Source organism: Nicotiana tabacum, chromosome 3, assembly GCF_000715075.1.
Source record: "Nicotiana tabacum cultivar K326 chromosome 3, ASM71507v2, whole genome shotgun sequence".
NCBI classification, from domain to species: domain Eukaryota; kingdom Viridiplantae; phylum Streptophyta; class Magnoliopsida; order Solanales; family Solanaceae; genus Nicotiana; species Nicotiana tabacum.
In genome coordinates this window covers 88,547,184-88,569,325 of record NC_134082.1, presented here as the reverse complement: position 1 = coordinate 88,569,325, position 22,142 = coordinate 88,547,184, and the positions used below count along the sequence as shown (strand labels likewise).

The window sequence follows — 22,142 nt, the reverse complement described above, 5'->3', positions numbered from 1 at the left end:
AAGTATTGCCTATGAAGGGTGTCATGCGATTTGGAAAGAAGGGGAAGCTCAGACCCAGGTATGTTGGACCGTCTTGATTTGCCTCAGAATTGGAAGCAGTCCATCCTGTGTTTCATGTATCTATGTTGCGAAAGTGCATTGGAGATCCTTCACGTATTACGCCCATGGAGGATATTCACATTGCTGAAGACTTATCTTATGCAGAAGTACCAGTAGCTATTTTAGATCGGCAGGTAAGAAAGCTTCGAACTAAAGAAGTGGCTTCCGTGAAAGTGTTATGGTGAAATAACAACATCGAGGAAATGACCTGGGAAGCTGAGGAAGAAGTACCCCTACCTATTTACGACTTAAGGAGAGTCGCATTTAAATAATTGGCAATTATTCCTTTACAACAACTTAATTGGATTTTAAATGACTTGAAAGTGCAATTTAAATTTCTTATTGCGAGATAGCTATACGAAGCCTAGTAGTTGGAATCTTCAGAATTTGATTTATGCTCTGCAATGTAACAAATATAGCCTTGCAAATAACGTATTAGCGGAAAAGAAATGAAACTAAGGAATTGACTTGACCCATTCGCGGACGAATGTTCTTAAGGGGGGGAAACTGTGAGACCCCATGTTTTTTCTTTTTCTCTTACGTAATATACGTAACGTGGCGTGGTTATATTAGGTATATATGATTGGGTGTAGCACACTGGGATAATAAGAATGAAAATGTGTGGTAATATCAAGGAACTAAACTAAAGCAGTAGGTCAAAGTAATCCCTTAAACAAAGGTTCGTGGTTAAAGAAATGGCTCGGGTGGCACCCCGCGCGTTCGGAAGGTTTAAGTTAATTTACACATGTGGGATAAGACCAAGAGTGTCTAATATGCTAAGAATAATGTATTATGAGGTATTATAATATCACACTGGTCACATGTTAAGTTTTGGAATCAAGCAAGTTGCGAAATAAAGGTCGGCAAAAGTTATCGTAAATTTCTCTAATAAATTTCCTAAACTTTGGGTCAAATGTATCAGATCATTTTTCCCAATATATAAAAAGTTATGGGACCCACAACCTACTGAATCAAAGGTTTACGAGTCTAGTTCCCAACCAAAAAAACCTCACATCAATCCGACATCAGCGTAAAATGTTATGACTGTTTTACCGCGGACTGTCCAGGCTGAAACCGGGTCGCGAACCGGGTCGGGTCAAACAAGTAGTATAAATCGGCAAATTCGACTTTTCAGACCTAAAAACATTTCATTTTTGTCCTAAAACAGTAAGAAAGCTGAATAAAAGATTCCATGGTGTTCTCGAGTGATTAAGGTGCATTTTTAACGATTTCTGCCGTTAAAATTTGTCGTCGTACCTAGAAACGCAATCTCTACGCTTTGCAATCGTTTCCCCCTTCTATTAGTTGTGTTTGGAGCTATTCTTGGAAGATAGGAATTTGTTGTTCTTGCTGGTTCTTCAGGATTTATACTTGGTTTTCCAAGGTAATCATCTTGGGACTCTTTTATGATCATTTTTACAAAGTTCTACGGACGTTTCGTCAAGTTAGGGTCATATCGAAAATCTGCCGATTTAAACTCAATTATGAACTGTTTATAGATGCGTATAAGCTGCATATATATGGTGTTTTCGAAGCTTATTATGTAAGGAACAACTTTAGTGAAGGAACGACAGGCATTCGGACGTTCGTTGGAGAGGTATGTTAAGGCTAAACTCTGTCCTTCCTTTTAGCACGAATTCTGGGAAATTCCTAAGACGTCAAATGTGATATTTTACTATTCTATTGCCAGAAAGACCTTCTGTGAAAGGCATTGGGATCTTAGCTGAAGTATTTTCATGATGCTATTAGGTTGATATTCCACTCGTTCGGTTAAATAGGGTATTCGACATCTATATATGTCATTTGTTCGACTTTCTTAACTATATGTCTATATATGTGAATTCTTATTCGTCTTTGGGTTGTGTGACTAGAAAATAAAGGCATTTAGTATTTGCGATCAGTCTTTCTCCCTTGTTAAAGTGTATCTTAAAATCTCTAAAGTGACACGTCGATTTCCAAAAATCTCAAATATAACTTTTATGTTTAAACTACTAAAACACTTGATTTTTGAAATACTTTCTTTTACTAAATATCAAGAAATCAGGTATAAGGACTAAGTGAAGCACCTTAAGCTTTTTATGAACATCTTCAGAATTAAGTTATCTTTCTAAAACTCGAGTTAAGTTTTCAAACTTATTCAAAAGAAAAGAAAATATATGAGGTTCCACGAGATAATTGTATGCGATACGAAGGTGATTATGAGATCCTGAGGATAAGAGTACCTATGAGCCAAGATTGGCTAAGTTCTTGTTATGGCCTATTATGTACATTCAAAGTTCATATCATACATGGCATATTATGCATGGACTTCGAGCTATAATCGGAGGTAAGGGTCCTATTTGCCCGAAAAACTATATATATTGTACAGATGGCCACAGGTTGGCAATATGATACCGGTTAGCTACCGGAAGAGACCGCCATTGCTAGCATTTGATTGGGTATGTCATGCATTTGCATCAATATATATGTATTCACGACATACGATTACACGAGCATACCATGCATATTTGATTACTATGAAGTCGGATGTCGGCCATGGAGGCTATCAGAGTTTCAGTGTCAGGTGGTATCTCTATTACTTTTTTTTACATCAGCTATGTATGATTCTACAGTCCGCCTGACATACCAGTACATTTTTATTTGTACTGATGTCCCATTTCCTAGGGACACTGCATTTTTGTTTCGTGCGTGCAGGTCCAGGTAGGGACTCTGATCGACCCCTCTGCTAGGATTTCGGGGTTCAGCTGTGAGTTGGTAAGCTCCACCTCTTCCTGGAGCTTTCATAGGATGGTTACTTTTGTTGTACAATTTGGGTATAGTTGGGGCCTTATCCCGACAGTGCTTATGACACTCTTAGAGGCTATTGTGGACACAGTATTCTGGGTTTCTTTTTATAGCTTTCAGTCTCCACCCCATAGGCTTGGCATGTATATATATGTGTGTAGGCTTGTATGTCTCCAATCGCGGCCTCGTCAGCCAGCTAGTACTTTATTATTTTGGCTCGTCTACCTTTGTTTATATAGATTATTGTTATTCAGGTCATGACCTTAATGGTCCAGGCTTAGCATTTCAGATGTTGTGCTGCCCGATTTGTTGGGCCCCCAGTTTAGTTAGCTAGTATGTTTAGTGGCTAATTCGATCGAATACAGTATCGAGTGTCAGTCGTGCCTCCCTTAGTTTGGGGCGTGACAATTATGCCACAATCCTTATGCAAATTCCACTTATCAAGCTCATGTTGCATCAACCAATGATAAGCTCATTCGTCTTCCTGCATAATTAATTTCATTCGCATACTGAATTTGCTCTTGATGGTCTGTTATAGCCATCTACATTAAATAATATAAGTGTTTGTTCAAATGAGCCCGCTAGAAGTTGGCCTTCAAGTGCCTATAACACAGTAACAATTGTAGGCGTACGGCTCGTTCCATGCATCCAAAGTACGCACAAAACTAAAAGTCCCACTGTGTCGATCAGATATTAGTCAAATACTTGAACGATGTCTCACAACGTGCTCCTTCAAGTGGCTTAAAACCCATGTCCACGTCTCTTGACTTTCGTTGGCACAAATAGCAAATGCAAGGGTAAATATGCTTCCATTAGCATCTATTGCAACGACAATCAACATCTTTATATCTTATTTTCCATATACATGTGTGCGTCTATGGAGATTACAGGTCGACAATGAACAAAACCATCAATGGATGGTTTAAATGCCAAAGAACACATATCTGAATATGTATTCTGGTAAGTTAGGACTTTGATCGTGGTACACACATATACCTGTACAACTGGTGTTATACGCTCTTTCACCTTATACTTATGGACGATTCAATGTATAAAATCAATACAAGGGAAATCAAATGATTCCCATTGAATGTGTCTATATCACAAGTGTTCTTGCCAATGTATTTTCTCATGCTCCACATATTAGTTTTCAACTTTCTCGCACACAGCATCCATGTACAACCTTGGTCCCATCCATGACAAACAACCTTATATATTTGCTTAGATGTATCAACAACCTCAATCTCACGACAGTTTTTTATGCTGAAAACTCGCACCGCCCTGCTAAGGCGCGACTTGTCACCAAAAAGAATATTCTTACATAGCTTTGTTAGTTTAGATTCATTCCACTTTGTTGTACGAATGTCGTCAATATCCCTTATGAGGGCATCCACATCAGGCATACTGGGCAAGTGATCAAGGTACAAAATCCCCCTTGAATGAAAGGGCACATGGGACTCGTACATTGTGGGTATAACGTTAGGTGGGGTCTGCATATATGGAGCATGCTCAGTTGTGGCATCATGCTCCCTCATCAAATCGGGTTTCTCATTCTCACTCTCATCTGCAAAGTGTGGTTCCTCATTGTCCCTCTCATAAGGGAAGGGTGTATCATCTCCAGACTCATCAGCCTTGTTATCACAATCAATGTCATCTTCCTTACTATGTGCCTCTGCCATATCCTGATTCAATATATCATCATCGCGCAACTAAGTTAGGATAGGCCCGTCATGTTGCTCGTTTTCACTGCAGAACCAATAAAATAATGAGTCTCTCAATATCTGCACAACATAATATATTAGTTTTCTCTCTTAACTTACAATTCAGAATCTGTAGATAGCTCATGAAGCTCATTATCGTGTTGTTGATGACTCGCGGATGGATCAGCATGTCCAACCCTCCAAAATTGGGTATATTTCAACTATTGATTGGTTCACAACTTGTAAAATTCATATCTTATCGGCAACCCCTTTGAAAGATATAAGTGTTAGTACGAATATGATTTATAAAAGAAACAATTATACTACAACAAGAAAAATTAAAATTTACGATTCGGCGTGTGAATTATGTAAATTTGGCGAGCCTCCATGCTCCTATATTGGGGAGAAATTATGTCATCGCTTCTCATTAATCTGTAGAGATTAGTTTAGATCTGGCCATACTCTTTCATACGAAACTTGAAACACCACCAGATGATTGACTGTTATCCATATTTTGTAGAACATAAATATTTTTGACGTCTTTAGACTCGACGTACATTTCCAGCATTTTTAACACAAGAACATCCCAATGTTCATCTGGAGTCCTCAAAAAATTTTGCAGAGTTTCATCTTCTTCGATTTTAAACTCGACATAACAAGCAACCCCTTGCGGCTTAAGCGAATAAGGATATCTTCTAGTTTCCTTAATATTAACCGAACGTTTACTCACACTCATTCTTTTACAAATCAAAGATACCAATCTAGCATATTCAAATGTAATTGGCAACTTAACAACACTCTGTGGAGAACAACTATAGTGCACCGAGTTATTCTCCATCACAACCTCACCACCCCAATATAATCCAACCCTAATTTTTCGCTCATCAGACATTCTAGCAAAATTAAAAAAAATTGATGAATATGAAGTACAAAGGATGCTGAAGAATGAATTTTTCAGAATGATTTACTGAAGACTTAATGTAGGACCATAAGTAAGCAAATATCCAATGCGAGGGGATGGAAATTTGGTGATTGGATGGGTAAGCACAAGACTTTATGTTAGGCTTCAGATTAAACTTTAAAGTAATGAAAGAGAAGGCAATCCTATAACTAATTAGTGAAGCTATGGACTCCAATTCTAACTCAAATGCCATCATCATCATCATCATCATCATCATCATCATCATCATCATAATAATAATAATAATAATAATAATAATAATAATAATAATAATAATAATAATTAAAAAAAATTAAAATGAAAGAGAGACCAAAATAGAACAACTTATTTCCAAAGTCAATACAAGCCCAAACTTTTATCAACCTAAATGAAGCCCAATAATCAATTTAAATAAGAATTTTTTCATTTTTATATACTATTTGAAACTTTATTACTCTTAATGTCCATGTTTAGTTAATTACCCTGCATAAACAAGTTTTGTTTACAAAATATATACAATTCACCTTAAAAGGCTCACAATCCATTATTTGTGCCTTTAATCAAGGGATTTAGTTACACTCTTTTCCTTTTTTCTCTGCAGATTCTGTCTTTCTCCCCATATCTCTGAGTAAACAATTTCCCAACTAAATCTGCTAACTTCACCCATAGTGAACATAGACGAGGATGATTACCAACCGTCTCCCCTCTTAATGAACAACTTGTTGTCCAAATTGCTTTGAACAAGACAAGATTTCAGCAAATTAAGCTTCAGTCAATTTTACATTCCACTTTCCAAATACTTGTTTAACAATTTAACAAACCTGAATTCATCGTTCTCCCCCTTGCTACGAAGCCTTTCAGACAATTCCATGCACATAGATTCATTCAATTACACAAATATACAATTACTTCGTGCCTTGACAAAAACCAGCAAGGGAATTCATAGGAATGGCGGGGGTGAGGGGGGTCTTGGGACTAAACCCACAAAAATAACCTCAAACAGTTCCGCATCAACTCACCCCTCCCCACATATTATTCTTAGAAAAAATTCTGGAAAAGATAATTCAAAAAAATTGATATTAGTTGTACATACTTTTTTTACTAGTACAACTTTCTACAACTTATCTACAATTTTCATACATTATGTCACGACCCAAATCGATGGGCTGCGACGGGTGCCTAAGTTCTACATGTCAAACACCCTTAAGCATGCGTCTAGCATATGAACTTGTATAACATCTGTTGAATTACGAAGATAACATACATGAAGAAAACCTTCCAACAAGGCATATGTACGTATACATGCAGAACACAGTGGGTGAGCCGGTAAAGCTGCAGCAGACAACTATACATCCAATGTTCACTACAAGAAAATAGGACTACGACGACATTTTTTAAATGTCGTCATTAGTCACATAAATGTCATAAAACATTTACCGACATTTATTTGACATTTATATCAAATGTCGTAAATTTCGATGTCGGAAATTTTCCGACATTTAAATTAATGTTGGCAAATAAATATGACACTTGTCAACGACTTTTATCAAAATGTCACCTATTTGAATATCAGCTCAATAAAGTTGTGACATATAAAGAAATGTCACCAAATATTATTCGTCTTTTCTTCATATATAGAAATGTCGGTAAATTATCTTTGGTCAACAGTTTTTTTTCTTTATATACATAGAGAACATTAGCTTTTCATACATTTCAGTTATTCATATAATTTTGATAATACAATATCATACCCTACAAAAGAAATTTGAATTAAAACAAAAGAGGCTATTTTTATAAATCTTACACCATCATTCGATAATGGTTCTCATAGAATATAATTTTTTATCCTTATTCATCTTCAGAACAAGCTAAATGCTAACTATAAATAAAGACCAATGTCGACTACAAGAACACTGATTCACAACAGTTCACTTAGTGAGCCTCCGTACAAAGAGGCAACTGGAATCTTTATGGCAACAGCCTTTGCATAAGACTGTCCTCTTCTTGACTCTAATTTTTGCATATCAACCTAAACATAAATCCAATAAAGGCATAAATTAGAAGTTAAAAAAGATTAAGTAAAAAAAATCAGTTAGCAGGCAACTTCTATAGAAATTATATGGAAAATGATATCACATGGAACATTAGAACCTGTGCAGCTTAAGAACTTCCATCATACAAACAAAGAAGAACAATGAACGAACTTATCAAAAATAAAAAAACAATAAGAAACTTCAAGTCTTCCAGAAACATAAGCCACAAATATAAACAGGTGATCCATAAAGTAAGAAAATGCAAAAGGTGCTTGAACACACATACGTCTGTTCAGTTAAAATAAATGCAACACAAAAGGAAAAGTTCTCTTTGTCGTTTTCCTTTTCCTACTCCCTTTAACAATAAGCATTACATTTTAGTTGTAGAGTTTACATGATATTCTGTTAAAATTATTTGCGTAGATTGATATATTTCACAAGTGAACCACAAGAATTTTCTTGATCTCATTGATATTGTGAAGAGATAACCTTTTACAAGGATGACGACCCTTGAGTATGCTCCTAGTGCAAGTCATTTTGAGCACATGCACGGTAATCTTGTTAGTAGTATATTTCAGTGCTAATAGTCATGCTAGTATGTTGATTTAGTGATAAGTAATACAAACTACATATTTATTTAGACCGGCCTGCAAAGTTTAGAACCACAATCAACTCGAATTCACTAACCATATTTGGATAATGATCATGCTACAAAAGTCATATTTCTCATGGAGTTATAAATAGTACTAATATCCATATTCTTACTGAAAAGCAGAATGCCATCTCCTTGAGGGATCCAACATTGCAAGTCCTTCATGAATAATGAGCTTGTGGTTATCTAGTGCCACACTTCCAAGGCTTTGTCCTCTCTGGTGGATAGAACAGAACAGTAAAAGCAAAATTCACTAGCAGAATAACCAACAACTGAAATTTAATAGAAACTGCAAATACAAAGTGACATAAAAATAAAACAACAAAGCAGATGCTAATATTGTATGCCCAAATTGATCAATTTCAACAACCCACTACCAATAACGTAAGCAGAGAAATATTAAATTCATAAATAAATCCTACCTACCACTTCCCAAACCAATCATCAGCAACCACAACAAACTTCAATACATAATAATAAAAGAAAAGGTTACAACCATTTTAAAGGCAGGAAATTTAATCAAGTTAACATAATAGAACGAAAATCACAGGAGAAATGCGCCTTAATAACCTCGATTAGAAGTTTGAGAATTATCAGTAGTATCTGTCATGTTGAGAGTTATAAATCAATCTAAGAACAATCTAGGAATAATCAGTAGTATCTGCTAATTAACCACCGACTCTGAATTTGATAAATTGATCCTAATGCTAGAAAGGTATATGAAAAGAGTCCAAAAGAAGATGGTAAATCCTAGAAGATTGTTGCGATTTCATGAGAAACTTACCAATTTTATGAATGCGAGACGTATGAGAAAAGGGGGAGTTTTGTAGAGTTTTTGAGATAAAATAGTAGACGCCCCTATATTTAATATATTTTAAGTTTAATAATTATAAATGTAAGCAAATGTCCTTCATTAGTTATAAATGTCAGTAAATACCGACTAATATAGCTACATTTCAATTAAAAGTCACAATATTGTGCCATTTCTTACCAAATGTCATTGATTTTACGACATTTGTAAATAAGTGTCATAAAATTAGTCCTTTTCCGACATTTATTTCACATGTCGTTGATTAAATGTCGTCGTAGCCCTCTTTTTCTGTAGTGAACTGAAAGCCGACAAAGCCACATACAACCCAAATAGACATACTGTCTACAGACATCTAATGGAAACATAACTGTACGAAGACGTGATTGAGTCACGTCATTACCATATATATATATATATATAGAGAGAGAGAGAGAGAGAGACATATCGTACCAAAATCAAAAGCAGCTCTGAATCAAGTAGAGCACGCCAACTCTCGCTGATTAGGGATCCTAAGGAGGGGGACTGTCAGCTTGCCTACCTGCACCTACGGGTATGAACACAGGCCCCGTGAAATAGGGCGTCAGTACGAAAAATGTACTGAGTATGTAAGGCATGAAAATTAGTACGTAAAAGACATAGATGAAACATGGAATATAGAAACACATCTTTCAATCTGAATAACTTTATAATTCTAAAACATTTATAATGTCATGCACGTGCGTATAAATTTCGTGACATGCATAGGTATGGGTGTACATTATATCATCAAGCCACTGAGCGCATCCCATCATATTGTCTCGGCCACTGTGGGCAACATCATCAACATATACCAGTAGATTAGGTGGTAGTGCGTATATAACGCCGTAACCTTTTCCCATATTCCATATACATATATTTACATATATACGTGTATATAATGTCATCTGGTTATGGGTCAATGCACATGTATAAATGGGTGAAATGCATGAAAAATACGTAATAATCTCAATATTCCTTCCGGATAAACTTTTTCAACTGCGTATTATTCTGAGACTCATAAACAGAAGATAGTAATAATTCATATAGGGAATCAAAAATATAGACACCCCTAATATTTCTATGAATAGAGTAATTTATGGAAACTGTGTGTTTGCTCGTTTCTTCGGTATAATTTGGACCATGTCAAAAGAAAGAAGGGATGGCCTTAACATACCAGGTGTAAGGAAAACTCCGTATAATATTCCGTTGGAAAACTTTCGTTGATTGAACGAAATTTGCCCCAGCTTCTTAGAAATTCATGGACGAGATAGCTTCTGGTTCCTTGAAATATTGGAATGATATAACGTTCTGGTTCCTTGAAATTTTAGAAGGAATGACGTTCTGGTCCCTTGAAATTTAGAAGGAATAACATTTCTGGTTACTTGAAATTTTAGAATGAATAACGTTCTTGGATTCCCATTTTGATCCATATTGAATTGTAACAAAATAACTTAGGATAATCATCCATTCTCTTTTAAGCCCAGGTTGCCACCTAGGTATAAGTGATTACTTAGTCACTTCTTGGTTTGTGGCTTCTTGCCACTTGTTTTGGGGGATAATTTATAAATTTTTATCCACTTATTAGTTAATTGGGTAATATCCCGTTATTCGATAATTAATCAATTACCCGTATAATTTAAAAATTACCATAAATTGCTTAAAATTCTACTTATTTTTAATATACTTTATATATACTTTATACATTATACTACCATGGTCATATGGTACCTTGCATGGTACTAGTTCATACTTCATCGGGTATTATCGTTCGACCCGTATTTTATCCCAAATTGGCCACTTTCAACGAAACTCATTTTCTTTAATTCGTGTACCCCTTTATCCTTCATAACACTTATTTATCGCTTGCTATAAATAGCGTAAATACGTTAACGTCAAGATGATCTCATCCCCGAGTCTACGTTAATTAACTGAAGACGAAACTTTTAACGTACGAAAATGCGAGATGTAACATCCTTCCCCCCTTAGAAACATTCGTCCTCGAATGTTCAACTCCCCGTTATCCATATAACTTTGGCAGGGTCGCCTTTGTAACTACACTACTACCAACTCTTCCTGTAGAAACTCGATAATTTAATGCCACATAGGACCATGATCATTAATAACGATAATGGCCTCATACGGCCAACGACAATAACCAACACAAGAATTTATACGCGTACCATATGGTTATGATGTCTCAGGCGGGACCTTCTCTGGAGGAGAAAATAAGTAGGGATATCTAGACTTCATATCTTCTTAGGCCTCCCAAGTCATTTCTTCCACATTATTGTTTCTCCAAAGTACTTTTACGGAGGCTACCTCCTTATTCTGTAGCTTATGGCAACCAGAATTTCCTGGTATGACAAGCCTTCTGTAATCTGTACATCATCCATGGGCACCACTCGGGTAGGATCGCCAATGTACTTTCGTCACATAGATATGTGAAAAATCGGATGGACAGACTCCAATTCCGAGGGCATTCCAATTCATAAGCTACTTGGCTCACTCTCCGAATGATCCTATAATGCCCAATATACTATGGGCTAAGTTTACCTTTCTTGTCAAACATCATCACACCCTTCGTAGGTGACACTTTAAGAATACCCAATCATCAACCCCGAACTCTATATCTCGTTGCCGCACGTCAGAATATGACTTCTAACGACTCTAAGCTGTCAATAGTCGATCCCGGATAAGCTTTACTTTTTATATGGCTTACTGAACTAGGTCTAGCCCATGTAATCCAGATTCTCCAACATCAAACCACCCTATAGGCGACCTACACTTTCATCTGTAAAGAGCTTCGTATGGAGCCATCTGAATACTGGAATGGTAACTATTATTATATGCGAACTCAATAAGCGGTAGATGATCATCCCAGCTACCTTTGAAGTCTATTACACAATCTCGTAACATATCCTCCAGTGTCTGAATAGTACGCTCAGCCTGTCTGTCTGTCTAGGGATGAAATGTTGTACTAAGACTTACTTGAGTCCCCAATCCTTTTTGGAAGGACCTCCAGAAGTTAGCTGTAAATTGAGCTCCTCTATCCGAGATAATAGATATAGGGACACCATGCAGTTATACTATCTCTTTAATATAAAGCCTTGCATAATCCTTTGAGGCATATGCAGCTCTAACAGGCAGAAAATAGGCCGATTTTGTAAGCATGTCAACAATCACCCATATCGAATCAAACTTACGATGGGTACGTGGTAAGCCTATGTTGAAATCCATATTGATTACTTCCTATTTCCAAGTCGGAATCTCCATAGCTTGCAATAACCCACTGGGTTTCTGATGCTCAATCTTAACCTGCTGACAGTTAGGACACTGAGCAACAAACTCCGCAATATCCTTTTTCATTCCGTCCCACCAATACATTTCCCTGATATCATGATACATCTTTGTCACTCCTGGATGGATAGAATAACGAGAATAGTGAGTTTCTCCCATAACTAGCCGACATAGCCTTACAATATTAGGGACACATAATCGTCCTCGATATCTGAGGACCCCATCTTCTGTAATTTCAAATGGTGTCTTCTCCTTCTGAGGGGTGGTATCCGTATAATGAACTAACATAGGATCCTCGTACTGGCGTTCCTTTACTTCAGTTACTAAAGAGGATGTTGGCGTATCCTGAATAGTGATTCCAATATCACCTGAGTCCAGCAACCGAACTCCAAAACTAGCTAGCTAATGAACCTCATGGGCTATTCCCCTCTTTTCTGGCTTTAAATACAACAGGCTACCCATACATCTATGGCTGAGGGCATCAGCTACTACGTTCGCCTTCCCCGGATGGTATAAAATATCAACGTCATAGTCTTTAAGTAGCTCCAACCATCTCCTTTGACGTATATTCAATTCCTTTTGCTTGAAGATATACTGGATGCTCTTATGATCCGTATAGATATCAACATGAATGCCATACAAGTAGTGCCTCCACATCTTTAGTGCATGAATCACCAGGGCTAACTCTTAATTGTGGGCCGGGTAGTTCTTCTCGTGCTTTCTTAGTTATCTAGAAGCATAAGCTACAACCTTACCATGATGCATCAGTACATGACCCAATCCAATGCCTGAAGCATCACAATAGATAATATAACCATCGGTCCCTTCTGGGAGCGGTAGATACGGTGTTGAAGTTAATCTATCCTTCAATGTCCGAAAACTCCGTTCGCAAGGATTGGTCCATTGAAACTTAGTTCCCTTCTGAGTTAACTGACATGGGTATCCTAATCTTTTACAATTTAGGAAATTCCCCTCTTCAGAGGCCCAAACTTTATCCTTTATCCATCACAATTACGCCCGTATCCCACTATTAGGGCAGTATTTCATCTATTCTAAACGCTACTAGTCTTAGACTCCTTTGAGTTCATTCGGGCTATACTAAGCCTTCTATAACTTAGAGAATCATCAGATCTCTTATGAACTTATTCCCAAGGACTTATTCATTCTCGTCACCTTTTCACTCATCTTTTCTTATCCTTCCTCCTGTCTTCCTAAAACCTTGCCGCTCTACCATACTTTAGCTTGCGACCTACACACATCTATTTATGTTTATTCTCAACCTTTCTTCAACTTACTTGCATCATAGATTTCCTCATGTTATTCCGAAACATTAAGCGAGACACCACATACCACCTTGGTCGAAGGTGCTTAGAAGAGAAGAAAATGTCGTTACAAGTTTCCGGTAATATCCTGCCAAACGGAGAAGCTACGAACCTCCATCAGTGTTGTGGGTCTAGGCCAAGTCTTCAATGCCTCACTTTTTTGTGTATCCACCCCGATGCCTTCACCCGAAATGATATGCCCAAGGAAAGCTACAGAGTTCAACCAGAATTCATAATTAGAGAATTTTGCATACAACTTCCCTTTTTGTAGAACTCTGAGCACAGTACGCAAGTGATCTGCATGCTTAGCCCCTAAACAAGAATATACCACTATATATCGTTGATAAATACGATTACGAACAGATCTTAAAAAGGGCCTGAACACACGGTTCATCGAATCTGTAAATACTGTTGGGGCATTGGTCAAACCAAACGAAATAACATGAAACTCAAAGTGCCCATATTTTGTCCTGAATATTGTCTTCGGAATATCTTCCTCCTTAACCCTTACCTGATGGTACCCGAACCTCAAGTCTATCTTTGAAAAACACTTGGCACCTTGTAACTGATCAAATAAATCATCAGTCCTCGGGAGCGGGTACTTATTCTTGATCGTCACCTTATTCAACTGCATATAATCAATACACATTCGTAAGGAACCATCTCTTATTTCTCATAAACAACACAAGTGCTCCCCACGGTGACGTACTAGGTCTGATAAAACCTTTATCAAGCAATCCCCTCAGTTGTTCCTTTAATTCTTTCAGCTCTGGGGGGGCTATTCTATGGGGGGAATAGATATTGGATGAGTATCTGGTAGTAGGTCAATGACAAACTAAAGTCCTTACTCTGGCGGAAGACCTGGAAGCTCATCGGGAAACTCATTAACTACAGTAAAGGACTGAATGGTTGGTGACTCTACTTCCACATCCCAAACCCGAACTCAGTGATAAATATAGTCCTTTTTGATTATCTTCCTTGCCTTGAGATAAGAGATAAATTTACCTCTTGGCGATGCGGTATTACCTTTTCATTCTAAAACAGGCTCTTCTGGAAACTGAAATCAAAACCATCTTTGATCTACACTTGATGTTAGCATAACAAAAGGCCAATCAATCCATACCTATAATATCAAGTCCTACCCAACCGAACACCAAGTATCTTATCCTTGTTTATTATCAAATCTATCACGGGCCATTTCGGGCCACATCCATATATATAGGTAACAATATTAAAACATAACTTGCATAACTAATTTACAAAAAGGTTTATATACATAGGGGTCGACTAGGCCGTAGACATGTCATACCCAAAACTATATACTGGATAATGTCTGCAAAACCTCAAAGTAGGCATAACCATAATATATACAAGTCGGGACGGGGCTCCCTACGTCCAAATACAACAACCTAACACATTTAGAACCCTGACTTGGTAATATTCCAAGAAGAGGTAGAACTCATCAACCAAAAACTGACACTTGGAGGAAGTCTAAACTAGAGGGTCATTGCCTCGTCATATGTAAGAACCTCGATCAGACACACTTTGAAGCGGAATCTTCATATCCTTATCGGTTACCTTCCTCCTCATGGCCCGACTAGTATCTTCTTCCTCTGCATATCCCATAACATACACTAGCGAACCTTGATTGATGGACTCCCAAGACTGTGGACTATCTGGAACCTCAGAAGAGCTGGTGTCCGCAAATGCCATGACATAGTTTTGAGCCTGAGGGAAACCCGGTTGTGTCAATCCATGCACTACTCCCCTCATACCCTGATCAACGGGTTGTGATAATGAAACTAAGGACCTTTGGCGAGAGCGGAACTCCTCTCACACCATCTGCTATCGGAGTGGTCGAAACAGCTCAAACGGATGACTCATATGGACCCTCTGATGGATCTTCCTCAATAGAAACCATGATCTCTTATGGATCTGACTCCATAGTATAACTTATATCTCTTTCTAACACCTTCGTAGCCTTCTGACCCGTGCTAGCGGTTGTTGTCTTCGGAGGCATCGCTAAAAACGTAACACATCGTTAAGAACACGGATGCTTATATTGCACGATCTAAGATAAGAAGAGAGGATAACATCTTATATGTCTTGTAGCCTCCTTAGTATAAATGTGGTGCACAACACACCCATAAACAAGACTCTACTAGACACGGTCTATAGACAACCCTATGATAGAACTGCTCTGATACCACTTTTGTCACGACCCAAACCGATGGGCCGCGACGGGTGCCTGAGTCCTACCTGTCAAAAATCCCTAAGCATGCATCTAGGATATGAACTTGTATAACATCTGTTGAATTAAGAAGATAACATACATAAAGAAAACTTGCCAACAAGGCATATGTACGTATACATGCAGAATACAGTGGGCGAGTCGGCAAGGCTGCAATAGACAACTACACATCCAATAACTGAAAGCCGATAAGGCCACATGCAACCCAACTAGACATACTATCTACAGGCCTCTAATGGAAACATAACTGTACAAAGACGGGGCTGAGCCACATTGTATATATATATATATATATATATATATATATATATATATATATATATATATATATATATATATATATATATATATATTGTACCAAAATCAAAAGCAGCTCCGGATCAAGTGGAGCACGCCAACTCTCGCTGATTAGGGATCCTAAGTAGTGGGGCCCTCAGCTTGCCTACCTGCATCTGCGGGCATGAAACGCAGGCCCCGTGAAATAGGGCGTCAGTACAAAAAATGTACTGAGTAAGTAAGGCATGAAAATTAGTAGGTAAAAGACATAGATGAAACATGGAATATAGAAACACGTCTTTAAATCTGAATAACTTTATAATTCTAAAACATTATAATTTCATGCACGTGCGTATAAATATCGTGTCATGCATAGGTATGGGTATGCATTATATCATCAATCCACTGAGGGCATCCCATCATATCGTCTCGACCACTATGGGCAACATCATCAACATATATCAGCTGATCAGGTGGTGGTGCGTATATAACGCCGTAACCTTTTCCCATATCCCATATAAATATATTTACATATATACGTGTATATAACATCATCTGGTCATGGGTCAATGCACATGTATAAATGGGTGAAATGCATGAAAAATACGCAATAATCTCAATATTCCTTCCGGATAAACTTTTTCAACTGCGTATTATTCTGAGACCCATGAACAGAAGATAGTAATAATTCACATAGGGAATCAAAAATATAGAGACCCCTAATATTTCTATGAATAGAGTAATTTATGAAAACTGTGTGTTTGCTTGTTTCTTCGGTATAATTTGGACCATGTCAAAAGAAAGAGGGGATAGCTTTAACATACCTGTAGTAAAAAAAACTCGTGTAACATTCCATTGGAAAACCTTCGTTGATTGAATGAAATTTGCCCCGCTTCTTAAAAATTCATGGACGAGATGGCTTCTGGTTCCTTGAAATATTGGAATGAAATAACGTTCTGGTTCCTTGAAATTTTAGAAGGAATGACGTTTTGGTCCCTTGAAATTTTAGAAGGAATAACATTTCTGGTTCCTTAAAATTTTAGAATGAATAACGTTCTTGGATTCCCATTTTGATCTATATTGAATTGTAACAAAATAACTTAGGATAATCATCCATTCTCTTTTAATAGCCTGTTTGGCTAAGTTTCTTAAGAGAAAAGAAGTGTTTTTTTTTTTCAAAAACACTTTTTTTTTCCTAATTTGAGGTGTTTGGCCAAGTTTATTTGGGGAAAAAAAGTATTTTTGGGAAGAAGCAGAAGCAGTTTCAGAGAAGCAGAAAAAAATAGTTTCTTTCCAAAAGCAGAAGCAGAAGCAGTTTTGGCTTTTCTTCTTACCTAAAATACCCTTAACAAAATATAGTATATAACAAAATATAGTATATACCAAAATAACTCTTAAACCTAATACTTAGGATATTAATTTATAAGTATTTCTTCTTATTTTTAGGAAAACTTTCTAATATATAGTGACTTTAGGGGGTGAATGCTTTTATATTTGTTGAAGGAATTTTAATATATTTAACTTATATTAAAAGAATTAAGTACTTTTTAATTTTATTTTCATATTTTACTTAAATAAAATGAATTTTTTTTAATTATTGCATGTAATAACAAAATTTTGATATTATTTATTTACTTATAATATTAATTATTAAGTAAATCTATTCATGTCCTTATTCGTAATTTGACACTTAAAAGCATTTTCTAAAAAGCTTGGTCAAACACAAATTATTTCTCAAAAGTGTTTTTCAGACTGATTAGCCAAACACAAACTGCTTCTCTCCAAAAGTACTTTTTTTAAAAGCACTTTTGAAAAAGCACTTCTCAAAATAAACTGAATTCTCCAACTTGGCCAAACAGGCTATAAGCCTAGGTTGTCACCTAGGCATAAGTGACTACTTAGTCATTTCTTAGTTTGTGGCTTCTTGCCACGTGTTTGGGGGATAATTTATAAATTTTTATCCACTTATTAGTTAATTGGGTAATATCCCATTATCCGATAATTAACTAATTACCCATATAATTTAAAAATTACCACAAATTGCTTAAACTTTTACTTATTTTTAATATATTTTATATATACTTTATACATTATACTACCGTGGGCATATGGTACCTTGCATGGTACTAGTTCATAGTTCATCGGGTATTATCGCTCGACCCGTATTTTATCCCAAATTGGCCACTTTCAACGAAACTCGTTTTCTTTAATTCGTGTACCCCTTTATCCTTCATAACACTTATTTATCGCTTGCTATAAATAGCGTAAATACGTTAACGTCAAGATGATCTCATCCTCGACTCTACGTTAATTAACTGAAGACGAAACTTTTAACGTACGAAAAAAGCGAGATGTAACACATTATTTCTACCTAGTTATATACAACTACAATATCATACCACGCAAATATAATTTTTATACAATATGTCTTTTGTATATTTTGTATTTGATTTATACATAGCAAAAACAAAATTCATACAACTAATTATATATTATACAATTTATCTACAACTTATCATACATTATTTCTACTCAGTTACATATAACTACAATATCATACAACTTAAATATAATTTTTATACAATGCAAAATTCAGAAGTTGAAATTTAACCTCCAGTGACAATCCCCTTTATTGTGTCGAAACCGGTCTTAACCGCCCATTTGAGAGAGTAAATAGAATAGTGTCGGGGATTGAATATAGGACAATAGTTGAATTTAATCGGATTCTCGCTGAAAGCCTATTCTCGAGGCACTCTTTCTCTTATAGAGGAATTCAATTTTCATACAAAAGTTGTGGTTTTGGTTGTTAAAATAACATAATACAATTTTTTTTATAATTTTACTATAATTTTGTAAATATAATGTATATCATGTCTTCTTCTTCTTCTTCTTCGAGTTTCAATCTGAAATTTAGCCAAAACCAAGTCTAATCTTCACCAAAACCCCTCAAAATTGAGATATAAACTCCAAACCATATTCCCAATTGTTTGGAAGAAATTCGAAAATAGCTAGATTTACAAATGGTCGTCAAAAATAGCCCAGTTTCAAAAATAATCGAAATTTAGCCACTTTTCATGTAAAGATAAATATAAGCGAAAATACTGTTCAAAACCCGGAAAATACGTCAGTATATTATACTGGAGTTCCAGCATAAGGTATGCTTGAACTCCAGCATATTATACTGGAGTTCCAGGATAAGTATGCTAGAACTCCAGCATAATATGATGGAGTTCCAGCATAAGTACACTAGAACTCCAGCATAATATACTGGAGTTCCAGCAAGTATAATTGTCTAGTATAATATACTGGAGTTTGGAGCACCGGTGCTCCAGTCTCCAGTATATTATACTGGAGTAAGCAAAGTATACCGGTCCAGCATAATATGCTGGAGTTCATACATATGTGCACCGAACTCCAGTATATTATGTTGGATCGGTCTCTGTTGCAGCAAAATAGTGGCTATTTTTCATTGACTTCGTAAACGCTGGCTATTTTTGAATGACCAGTCCGAAAACTAGCTATATTGTGCTATTTTTACCAATTGTTTGCAACAATACCCAATCCAAACAAACAATGATTTTTGAAAACCCAAATTCGAATTCAAAGCTTCAAAGCTTTTTAATGGCTATTAATGGTGGAATTGCTACTCTCTTTTTCTTTGCTTTACATCACTAAAATTAGGGATTGAGAGATAGAGAAAGACGTAGAGAGAATTCCCTATTTTTTGCAACAATACCCAATTCAAACAAATAATATTTTTTGAAAACCCAAATTCAAATTCAAAGCTTCAAACCTTTTTAATGGTTATCAATGGTGGAATCGTGGGTGAGTGCAAGATACGTGGAGGAGGTGGTGGTATGTGGAGAGAGAAACGTGGGGGAGTGGAAGATACGTTAGAGTAATTTTAGGACACTAAATTCCCTTAAAATGTACATAAACGGTAATTGGATATATAAAATGTACTAGTAAAACTTAAGTAGGGAGGGTAATATAGTTTCATATAGTGTATAGGAATGGTAAGCTAAACCCCTGAACTATTTCACTAAACCAGAGTAAATTTTTTATATGCATTAATTAATAATCTGATATACTAATTAAATAAATGTTAAACTTGTTATAAATATATTATATTATGGATGTTCATTTAGTACTCCGTTGTAAATAAGCTTCCTGAAGAAGCTTATCCATATGGGACTCCACAGTAAATATGTTTATCTATTTAGTACTATATTGGAAATAAGCTTCCTGAAGAAGCTTATCACTTCGGTACCCGGTTATGGATAAACATTACCCCCAGTAGAAGTTTATCCATACCGGGTATAATAAGCTTATCTTTTCAGTACCCAGTTATGGATAAACATTACCCCCAGTAGAAGTTTATCCATACCGGGTATAATAAGCTTATCTTTTCAGTACCCGATTATGGATAAACATTACCCCCGGTAGAAGATTATCCATACCGGATATAATAAGCTTTTCCATTCAGTACTCCGTTATGGATAAATATTTCTCTTAGTAGAAGATTATCCATATCTAGTACAGCAGCAGCTTACACAGCAGCTTGTAGCAGCTTACACAGCAGCTTGTAGCAGCTTACACAACAGCTTATAGTAGCTTACACTGCAGCTTGTAGTAGCAGCTTACACAGCAGCTTGTAGTAGCAGCTTACAGAACAGCTTCCTTTCTTCTATAAATAGAAGAGATTTCAGTTCATTATGTACATGAGTTTGAATTCGAATAATATATCAGTTTCTCTCTATACTTGTCTTTACTTTATAGTCTTTATTTTATAACACGTTATCAGCACGAGACTCTGCCATCTCGAGCAAATATTTTGAAAGTATCTGAGGTAAGAACTTTCTTTTCCTAAATAATGTCAAATCTTTCTAAACTTGAATTTGTAGCCCTGGATATATCGGGCAAAAGCTACATGTCTTAGGTGCTTGATGCTTAAATTCATCTTGATGCGATGGGTCTGGCAGACACCATCAAAGACAAAAAAATCAGGCATCAAACCAAGACCGTGCCAAAGCAATGATATTCCTACGCCATCACCTTGATGAGGGCCTGAAAATGGAATATCTTACTGTTAAAGATCCAGTCATACTGTGGAATAATTTGAAAGATAGATATGACCACCTGAAGATGGTCGTTCTTCCACAGGCACATTATGATTAGACTCATCTAAGGCTACAAGATTTTAAAGAGTATAATTCTGCTATGTTCAGAATTATTTGCCAATTGAAATTATGTGGTGATAATATTACTGATCATGATATGTTGGAGAAAACTTTCACCACTTTTCATGCCTCGAATATGCTCCTGTAGCAGCAATATCGAGAGATGGGATTTAAAAAGTATTCTGAACTTATCTCACATCTTCTTATAGCCGAGCAATATAATGAGCTATTAATGAAAATCATGAAAGCCGACCTACTGGTTCTTGTCCATTCCCTGAAGTGAATGAGACGAACTTCCACCAGGCTAAACGTGGAAAAAGTCGTGGCCCCAGTCGTGGTCATGGTCGTGGTCGGGAAAGAAACTCTAATCATGGTAATAATAAAGCACCAAAGAACACTCCTCACCACCAGCAGTGGAAAAGGAAGGAACAAAAGCATGAAGCGGTGCAAGCACCAAATGCATAAAATGCATGCTATAGATGTGGAGAAAAAGGGCACTGGTCACGTACCTGTCTACGCCAAAGCACCTGGTTGAGCTTTATCAAGCCTCCCTAAAGAAGACAGAGAAAAATGCTGAAGCAAATTTTATTTCTGAAGATAATTTAGACTTCATGCATTTGGATGTAACTGATTACCTTGCACTCCTAGAAGGAGAAACAAGTCACGTAATCGGTGGTGAATCTGTAGAAAAGTAAATATTTTAATTTTTGTTATTTGTAATAGATAGTATGGTTATGTAATTGTTATACATAAAGAAAAATTATGATTTGATAATGATG

General features: G+C 36.4%; 1 long non-coding RNA gene across 1 annotated transcript; it reads right to left on the bottom strand.

Moving 5' to 3' along the window:
- Positions 1-7,230: 7,230 nt before the first annotated feature.
- Positions 7,231-10,459, bottom strand: LOC107824772 (uncharacterized). Its single transcript, XR_001656936.2, has 4 exons — positions 10,212-10,459; positions 9,470-9,563; positions 8,322-8,425; positions 7,231-7,552 (listed from the first exon to the last, which is right to left on the bottom strand). It is a non-coding gene; the product is annotated as an uncharacterized LOC107824772 (long non-coding RNA).
- Between the last annotated feature and the right edge of the window lie 11,683 nt (positions 10,460-22,142).